Source organism: Motacilla alba, chromosome 2 (genome assembly GCF_015832195.1).
Source record: "Motacilla alba alba isolate MOTALB_02 chromosome 2, Motacilla_alba_V1.0_pri, whole genome shotgun sequence".
In the NCBI taxonomy this organism is placed as follows: domain Eukaryota; kingdom Metazoa; phylum Chordata; class Aves; order Passeriformes; family Motacillidae; genus Motacilla; species Motacilla alba.
In genome coordinates, this window is record NC_052017.1 from 17,513,804 (window position 1) to 17,523,900 (window position 10,097).

General features: G+C 43.5%; 1 protein-coding gene across 5 annotated transcripts in view; it reads right to left on the minus strand.

The window, feature by feature from the left end:
* KIAA1217 (KIAA1217 ortholog) overlaps positions 1–9,798 on the minus strand; it is a 357,281-nt gene extending 347,483 nt beyond the window's left edge. Inside the window, exon 1 of one of the 5 annotated variants that reach the window (XM_038129611.1) lies at positions 9,613–9,798. The gene's annotated coding sequence lies outside the window, so the exon portion shown is untranslated. Of the gene's footprint in view, positions 1–8,633; positions 8,944–8,985; positions 9,117–9,477; positions 9,495–9,612 lie in introns of those variants that run through there. The other 4 variants (XM_038129612.1, XM_038129609.1, XM_038129608.1 and 1 more) reach the window with 4 other exon arrangements.
* Positions 9,799–10,097: the final 299 nt, after the last annotated feature.

A 10,097-nucleotide genomic window follows, 5' to 3' on the forward strand; every position in this document is an offset into this window, starting at 1 on the left:
AACAGAAGGGCTGAGCCGCAGCTGCCCCGCCAAGGACAGGCCCTGCCCTGCGCGCTGCGCCCGGCGCGGCGGGGGCAGAGCCGCGCAGCCACCGCGCTCCCTCCCGCGGCCGCGCAGAGCTGCGGCAGAGAGGATGCTGAGCGCCTCCTCGCTGTGCCGCAGATCTGCTGCCATTCAACCTCAGACTGCCTCGTTTCTCTTACCGGTCCTCCTGCGAACGCGAGGGGGATTTTCTCCTTAATAGATTTAAAAAATTTTTAAATTACAAAAAAAAAAAAATTACAAAAGAAATTGAAAGCCATTAATTGCTGGGCTGGATGCTAGTGAATGGGCTAATCTTTTGTGAATGATATAAAGCATTCAGAGGTCTGGTCTTTATTGAGCAATCCAGAGACCAAGCTCTGTGCCAGAGGCCATAAAGAGAACCCCATAAAAGAATTGGTTACAAGACTACCATTATGAAATAACAGAGGTGAAGTAAAAGGATATTAATAGCTACCCATGGAGACACTTGGTTTACAAAGAAAATTTGTAACATTTAGCATAAACAAGACAACACCCTCAAAAGAGTAAAAAATGAAAAGGTTAACCTACCAATAAATCTGCACCTGTGAGTAGCCAAGGAAGGCAGAGCAGCCTCACTGCATCAATTGGAAACTTTTAGATGTTAGTGCAATTACAGTAATAACATCAGAAACTAATAAATGGTCATGGGTTGTTAGACACCAAAACAATACCTCTAGTCAAACAATTGCAGTGCAGGCTGGTGGTCTGTTAACATTAAAGCAAACATCAAAAGAAAGAACCTCTCACAGACTCACCCGCCTCCAAGCTTTTGCCCTCAGGTTTTCCCTCAGTGAGCTCCATCCATTAGGGCCTAAAGAGGAGATCAGATAGGAGCCTAGAGTGCAACTCTTGCCTTTTCAACAGCTGTATCATTTAGCTGCTTTGAGGATAGTTAATGGGGCTTATTAACATGCTGGCAGGTGATGTATCCATGATTAATACCTTTATTGAATACACCAGCAGCTACACACTTCACTGTAACACAGATAAAGCCTGAGAAGCTGCATCTGCAGACAGTGAACTCCAGCTCAGTGGCACAGCACTCATAGGTCCAGTTTTCTCAGCACTGCCATCACTTGAAAAGAAAGGAAATAGCTTTATGCTTTCTTGCCCCTAAGGATGTTGGGTTGTTCATCCAGCTGCAGAGTTTTAATAGGAGACACATGAACAGACCTCAGCAAGTTACAATGCTAGGGTACAGAGTGGGTTTAAATTTACTTAGGCTGAGGATTTGCTGAGTGTTTTTTCTCATTTTCCTGCCAAGTGATGCTGAAAGTGCTAACTAGGGGCTGAAGTAATCTGAATTCCTCAAATTACCACTCACAGAATTACTTAGTACATCTCAGAAAAACCTACTATGGAAGAACTGCTAGTTTAAAGGTAGCAATATACAAGGTACCTTGAAACACTGCTGAAAGTGCTTCAAACTAACCTTGTCTATTAGCCAAAAAGCCCCAAAGTATTCATAATCAGGCCTTATGTTTCAGAGGAGCTGAGATAGGTCAATTAAACAACTTTTCTAGCTGCACAACACAAAGCTCTGGGAGCCAGGCACTGGTCTTGGCCCCACATTTGCTTTGCAAATGCTAAACTTTGGACTTCTTGCACACCCAATACTTGGCATTGTCTCATATGCCTAAGCTCCATGGAGACAGGATATCAAATATAACACACATAGCATTCCCTCAGTCTCTGCAACTCCTGCCCCAAGAAGTGCATTTTAGTTTGGATACCAAGGCACCCAACTCCTCTGTGTGCAAAACAGCCCAAGCACCAAGGTGAACCACTTAGGCCAGAGAACTGATCCCTTCTTCTAAAAATCAAACCACAAAACCACCTGATAGGCAGCACAAAGAACAGAGTCAAGCTCTAACACAGGTGCACACACCAAGCCTAGAGGCTGGAGAAACCTGTAATCCCTGAAGGCATTTTCACTGTGAGGAGGGTCAAGCAGCAGCACAGCTGTCCCAAGAAATTTGAAAATGGATGGAGCCTGCACAGACATGACTGGATCAAGCCCTAGGCAGCCTGTTCTGACACCACAGCTGCCCCTGCTGTCTGGAGGGGCTGGAGGCCACTCTAGAGACATTATGAGGTCCCTTCCAGCCTGATTTATCCCGTGAGTTCTTTCCACACATGCCACAACGTGTCATGCCATTGGACTTTGATGTTATTCTAGCCCCTAGAAGGTACTATTATGGAGTCACATACAGATCAGTTAAAAGTGATTCCATGAATAAGCCTTTGTATCTTCCCATTTTCCAAGTTCCAATCTGGCACAAATTTTCCATATTATTGGGAAGAGGCAACACAAATAATTTTGAAAATACTATTAGCTAGATACTGCAATTCTTCAACATAATTTCTGAAGCATGATGTTTGAAAAGCAATTTATGTATAAAATGCACTCTCTTCATCCAAATTTTATCTCACCCCAAAATAAAATAATGAACTATTCCTACTGGAAACCAACCAGACAGTAGACCACAACTTTTTTCAAAAACAGAAAAATATTTTTGTTTGGAAAGAGTCACTAAACTATTAACTGGATCTTACAATTTTGGATAAACATTACCTTTACTAAATAAAAAAAATTAAAATACTGCATTCTTTTAAAAGCCCTAATTAGGGAAACAATGTTGCCTTTTTATGGCTATTTATTAGACACTAGCTGAATTTCAATAATGAATTGTAATTCAGCACCATATCATCTATTTATACTCACCGGTCTGAGCCAACAGCAGCTTACTGCATGATTTTGAAGATTTTGGCCAGGATTTCAGCATAGTTGGCAAATGCAAGCTGGCAAGCTCTGAGGCAATTAAAGTCTTTATAATTATTATACCACCACATACAAGAATGATAGAAATGGGACTGGATGAAATACAGAAATCTTGGGGTCATGCTTACAGCACATTTCTTTGGTGATTTTACAGTAGCATACTACAACTATCCCATTGGTCTTTAAACTTAAAATGTTTAAGTATTAGCTCCATGTATCAATTATGTTAAAAGAGGATTATCCGTACTAAAAAGTGGTTTATTCTAACAAATGTTACAATGGAAAGCATTTGCTCACTAATGTTCAGCCAAAGTACTAATTACATACTCCATGACTGAGTAACAAATACGTATAATCCATCCTTATGGATTTCAACATGAAGACAAATAACTTCAAGAAACTTCTTCCAGCAAACCTTTCCAAATAATCTCCATACAAAGTCATAGCAATAAAGGATAGAAGAAATTTCCTAATCACAGAATTTAGACTCTTGCCAGACAGAATGCTGTTTCCAAGGTAGGACTTGTCATTACTAAAGCAATATTCAGTCCTAACTATCTTGCAGTCCATGTTCTCTTTTACATGATCCCAAGAGAACCTTCTTGCTTTTCTCCATTGGCTTCCTAATAGCCAAAAACACAATGCTGGCATGCTTATAGAGAGCCTTCTATTACTCTATTTCGTGCAATATGACAAGAAAAAAATTAGTTTAAACAGAATATAGTGAGTTCATTATGATGAAAGAAAATTATTGCTATGTTTCCCTGATAAAATCCTTCCTAGGTCAAAAAGCTATACACATTTTAGTTTCTAAAATGAAAAATTAGTAAATGCTTAACTGTAGTAATCTTGCATACTCTGCTCTACATTATACCCGAATAATGCCACAAACCTGAATTTATGCAATGTAGTTTCAGTGCATTCTAAGGAAATTACAGAACAGGGTAGTAGCATTAGCCACTCAGTGAACACCACCAACTGTATATTAATTTATAAATATGTATTTTGTTTCCCAGAAGATCTTCTCTGAGACTGGGACTTCAGCTAGGAAAAGGTCTGTTTGAACTGTATATTCAGACTCAGGGACAGAAGAAGGGCAGCACCTGCCAGCATCAGCTGCACCAGGAAAGGAGGAGGATGATGTGGGGATGTTTGTGGTCCAGAACTCCTAAATCTGACATGATTAAGTTGTATTCTTCCAGAGTTAAGGTGTCCTTTAGTCAGTAGTGCAAGCAAGGCTTCCTTCTCCATCCTTGTAAAGGTAATTAGGATTTCAAGGTTTCTTGTGCTCATACTCTTTTGGGATAGAGATCACAGAAAAACTGAATGAAAGTAAAGCACCAGGTAGGCCGGCTGAAGAATAAAATGCCAGCTTTTGTGAGTTTGAGCAGCATAACGCTGCATAAAGCATCTTAGCAATAAGCAAACCTCTGAAGTTTTTGGTTGTGGTGGGTTTAACTTGGTTTAAATTGCATCTTTCATCAAATATTCATCACCAATCACAAAGATGTTAAATACTCCTCTAAAATTCCATCACAAAGGCATCTACATATTTTTTAAGCAACACTGACTGAGCACAGGGTACCAAGAGAGCCTCAGGAATCTCCATCCCTGGAGATGCTCAAAAGTCACCTGGACAAGCAGCTCTAGGTGGGCCTGCTTGAACAGGGAGGCTGGACAAGAGGACCTCCAGAAATCCCTGTCAACCTTAGCCATCCTCTGCCTCTCAACCAAACTCCTGCCAAATTTTACAAAGGCACTGGTTCACGTCTCACTGCGCCCAAAAAAGGGATGTAGAAAAGTAACGTCTCATAAGATGTAAAAACTGATTTTAGTCTATATGGCATGAGAAAAAAAAAACCAAACCAAAACAAAAACAAACAAACAAAAAACTCACACACACACAGACCTTATATTTCAGGCAATTTGGGACCTAAAGTAAAAAGTTGCATAATGCTACAAGAGAAAGGAAGAGATACAGGAAAAGAACCTAAAGCTACCCTGTTTTAAAGAAACACATGGTCCACAAGATTTTACAGACTTGCCAATAAATTGCACAAATCCAAACACTGTATCAAGTGATTTGGAGATACTCCAGCCTCTCAGGGTTTCCTGAGAGATTTTCAGTGGACAACTACAGAAGGGTATGTTTCCCCTCTCCCAGTTCAAAGAAATTGGAAAAAAAGGGATAACAACCAATCATTTAATATCATCTTAATTTATAAAAAAAAGAAAAATAGGGGAAAAAACCCAAAAGCAAAACAAAAACAAAAAAAACCCAAAACCAAACAAAACCAAACCACCACCAATATTTACTATTAAGGGATGATCTTGGAATAACCACTGCAGCATCCCAATTCATTATGTCCTTGACCAAAAACCCCTGTTTTTCCCCTGGCATTACCCACTACCCTGGGACAGACAATGTTGTTATCCCAATACTTCAGAGTATACCTTAATGTTAACAAATATCTCAGCATTTTCTTTTTGTGTATACATGTTTAGAGTTATTTCATTTCATGCTGGCTTGGAAAACTACCATTCCATTATTTAATGAATTCTGAAGTCTTCAGGAATATAGCCAATTCCAGCTTATATTGGATGAAAAATGGAAGAAACACTATTATTCAACAGTGCAGAGGGAGAAAAAGAGAAACAGTCTTGTATATATCTAAACTAAGTATACAGGTTCTGAGGCATCTTTAGTGAACCCAAATCTACGAATACAAATCTAGAAGGACTTACAGATAAATATAATGTCAAGCGTTGTGTGCAATTCTTCTGTGAATCAAGACCAAGGACCACACCTTCGCCAGTCAGAGGGATTGAGATGTTCGGTATCACAGGGGAACATCCCTTTGCACCACAGAATAACACATTTGAGGAAAAGCAATTTATTTTTTGCAGAATTAAAGAATCACTGATGCCTAGCTGGAACGCACTGCTTTGGAAGAGGCCCAAAAGCTCAAGTAATTGCAATGGACTGGAAAGGCCTTCACCCCCAGGTCAGCAATTTACATTCCAGCTGGGCTATTTATGAGACAAAGCAGTTACCACCAACTGCCCTTTGAATGCTCGTGTTGCCAATTTCAGTACCATTGCTGGGGTGCAAACACACAGATACCATGACAAACCAGTCACATGCACTATTTCAGTAGAAGAGCCAAGGACTGAGGTGGTGCACGAATTATTTTAATGGCTACCGCAAGCCAGCAAAGCTGGTCTGCAATAAAATTCCTCTCTATGGGCTTGAGATTCTGCCCACCACAACGGTGTCAAATACAAACTGGCATAAGGAATGGTAAGTAAAAATAATGTCGTTCTCCGTGAGATTTAAACTCATTACAGTTTGATATAAGTGATGGGTCAAATAGAAAAGAAAGTCCATATTTTCTCTCTTTCCCTGCCAGCTAACATTAGTTCCACCCCACTTTCCCAGTTATTTCTTTAGCTTTCCTTCCTCTCAGCTTGCTTTGCACCCTCTGCTCACTGCTCCAGAGCATGGCCCTTTTTCTTCATCCCATATTTACCACCCACAGTCTACTTTCTCCTCATTGCTTTCTTCACTGCTTCTACTTAACTTCCAATAGACTGCAAACTCTAACTGACTAATCAACATAACTACTGTAAAAATGGGTAAGGTTTATCTCTAAGATTTCTGTATCTTTAAAGCAAACTTTAAACACTTAGGTTCTCAGTACATGCATAAATTTTTCTGCATGTTTGTAAAAACTTCAAGTGTGATAGGGATGCAATAGAACATATTAAAAAAAAAAGTGAAAAATCAACCATGGCTGAGAGTTAGAACAGGAACTAGAACTAAACATCTTCATTTTTCTGAGTGAAAGACAAGCTTCAAAATCATTAACTGTCTCCTTTTGCTTACAGCAGGAGGTCACGGCAAATGTCAAACACAAGAGAGCTGTTCAATTAAGGGCAACCTTACAAAATCCAAACTGTTACCAACAGCAGCCTAGACGTCATCTTTGCCCCAAGAAAACCACTGTCCAGACAGCCCCTATTACACAAGGCTTCACACTGAAGAGCTGCCAAGCTTTAACCTTCAATGAGGAGAAATCAATTTAGTCACTCAAGAAACTAAACTGCCCTACCAGAGCACTGGCTTCCTTAGGCATAAGTAAGAAAAAAAAAAATAAAAAAAAAGGCAAGCTAACTTTTCCCAGCTCTTTCTATAGACTAAACCAAAACCTACACACATGGAGTACCAGTAGAGCAATGATGAATAAGAATACAAAGGCAATGCTTTAATGTTTTTGGTGGAGGGGGAGTATCCAAATACAGGAGTTTTATTTAATGGCAATTTTATTGTTACACTGAATGCTTTAGAAAACATAGCTAATCTGAATTATAATAAATGGTCAAAACAGCTTTAGAATCATTTTTCTGCCATAGAGGAAAGAAATATATATATATAGTTCCAGACACAGGAGCATTAAAAATGCTCAATACTAAACTTCCTCCTCTTACTGTGCAATGATCTGAAAATAAAGGTTTTCTAAGCCTGAACTATGGCATTATATAAAGTCTTTGGGCCTATGCACATCAGTCAGAGCTCCAGGTATACACAGTACAAAAACAGAGGAGGTTCTGGCTGCAGAAAGAGTTGTGCACTATCAGTGCTGCACCCTGACCACTGCACATGCAGCATGATCAGCTGTGCGCACAGAAATTCTTGCATGCATTAGTTTGGGTGTTATCAAGTGAATTTGAGATTAGGTTTGGCTTGGTGAACACAGAGCTAAGAGAAAAAATATGGTATAGTTAGTCAGATGTCTAGCTTGGTCACTGTATGAAAATGTCATTATTAGAGAGCTAGAGGATACAGATTTCTATGCACACTCACTGCACTTCACACAGTTCACAAGGTCAGAAGGAAAAAATAAAAAATATGGATTTGATATCCATCTCTAACATCCAGAAAATCAGTTTACCAGAAGTCTACAAGATTACATCTTAATGCTTGATATTATGCAATACTTTGCCTAATAGTCTAACTGTGCTTTCCCAGTAAGCAAAAGCAACTGTCCAGGCAGCCTTCCTGAGCTACCAGAGATGTGCAAACGAGCAGCTGGTGATTTCCATGGGCAGTATGCAATGCTCATCTGCAGAACTCCAAACAAGGATTTTGAAGGTATTAGGACAGAGAAAGAACAAGAAATAAAAGCACATTAAGAATGACTGTTTTTAAACAGCAGCGCAGATATGCAGCACTAAACATGACATTTAAATATTCTGAAAAGCTGACATCACCATACTGCCCAGTACTGCATGCAGGAGCTGAACTTTGCCAAATACGAACAAGCCAGATCCTGCTGTTCTTAAAGCTAACAATAGTTTTGTTTGAACTCCAGAAACAGCAGAAAAAGTTGACTCTCGGCTGAGAAGAGATCATACCTTAGGGCACACACATGCGAAACACCCCACTATAAACATCTTCCAGACCCTCACACGGTCCTTGCCATCAGAGCAGCAGGTCTGGGGACAGCAGACCAAAGATCAAAGCAGCAGGGTTGCGGATCCCGCGCTTGGAGCGCTTAGAGAGCTGCGCTTTCGTCCTCAGGTCTCAGAGGCAAAGCTTCAGACTCAAACTGCACATTCCTAAAGGATTTCGGTTGGGGTTCTTTTCCTCCAAAAAGCACAGTCATTTTGTTGTGGAAAGCTTCTGACAGCCAAAGCATGCAATACCCACACACCACGCACACCCCACACCCCCCCCCTCACGTTTTTCGGGGGAAAAGCAGTTTCTGTGGTACTCCACGCTTACCAATAAGTAACTTCTAAGTTTGACACATTCCCAAGTTTACTCACAGGCGGAAGACTCGCAGGCACAGGGACAGCCAGACCGGCCGGAGGACGCGGTGCTCCCGAGCCGGCCCTCGGCCGCCCGGCTGCTCCCGCAGCAGCTGCCGGTGCCTCGCCGGTGCCTCCCCCGCGCCGGGAGCCGCCCGGGCAGCGCTCCCCGCCCGCCCTCCGCCGCCCCGAGCTGCTGACGGCACCGGGAGGAGGCGGCGGCGGGGGCAGCGCCGACCCCCGCCCCGCTCAGCCCCACCTGCCCGCAGGGCGATCGCCCCAAGGTCACCCCCTCCCCCGGGAAAGCGAACTCGGGCAGCACTCACTTCGGCGGAGCCGGGATGCCGCCGCCGCGGAGCGCCGGGGGCGGTGCGGAGCCTCCGCCGGCCGCAGCGCGCAGGACGGGCTGCGCGCTCCCTCCTTCTTCTTCGCCGCCGCCGCCTCCTCCTCCTCTCTCCCCGACGACTTTGAGTTCACCTGCAGGCAGCCCGGCTGCGGCGGGGCGGGCGGCTCCGCAGCTTTCCGCGGGACCGCAGTCACTGCGGCAGCGCCCTCCCGCACCACGGGGGGAGCCGGGCCGCGCCGCGCAGCGACCGCGCGTCCCTCCGCGGGCCGGGGCGAGTCCTGCCCTGCCGCTGCCCGCAGCCCCTGAGGGGGAAAGCACGAATTGTGGAGCTCCGAGGGCCGTCCCGAGCCCCTTCCCGAGTGCGGAAGCAACGCGACCCTACTACAGGCGACCCCCGCCCCGGGATGCTCTCCCCGAGGCGGCTGCTCGCCTGCAGCTGTAGGGTAGGGATTGCCCCCGTGCTGTCACTCACCTCCTCGGAGAGGGGCTATAAATATTTATCAGGCATCCTAATAGCCGCATCTAGCTAAGCCGAGCGTTTTAGTCGTGCCGCTCCTGTGCTTGGAACCTCCCAAACCAGTCCCACACGGGCATAATCGGAACTCACTCACGGGCTGGCCCGGCTGGCTCCACACCGGAGAAACGCTCTTCTGCCACAGCCAGGTGGAGGGATACGCCAGAGGGGCATCAGCCCGTGCCCCAGCCCCTGAAAGCTTCCTCTCTCCTTTTTAAGGAGAGTGCTGCCTTGCGTGGTTCCCATCAGAGCAGGGAGGCGACAGTCTTCTTCTATAGGAGCATCGTATTAACAGTTCTGTTCTGAGAAACTGATGAGAATGATGGAAACTGAGGATCAGAAATTATGGAAACTTTCAACAATTTCATACATGCTTAAAAAATATCAAACAAAATAAACAGGGTCTCAAGACAGGAAGAAATTTATATGAAGGAAAAATACTACATTAATCTCTTTTTTCTGGTGGTGTTTCCCCCACCCCCCCCAAAAAAAAAAATTATTCTTGATGCAGCATGGAGCCATACCAATATAGCAATCTTGCAATGCCAGCTGCAACAATTACTATGCTTGTAGATTTT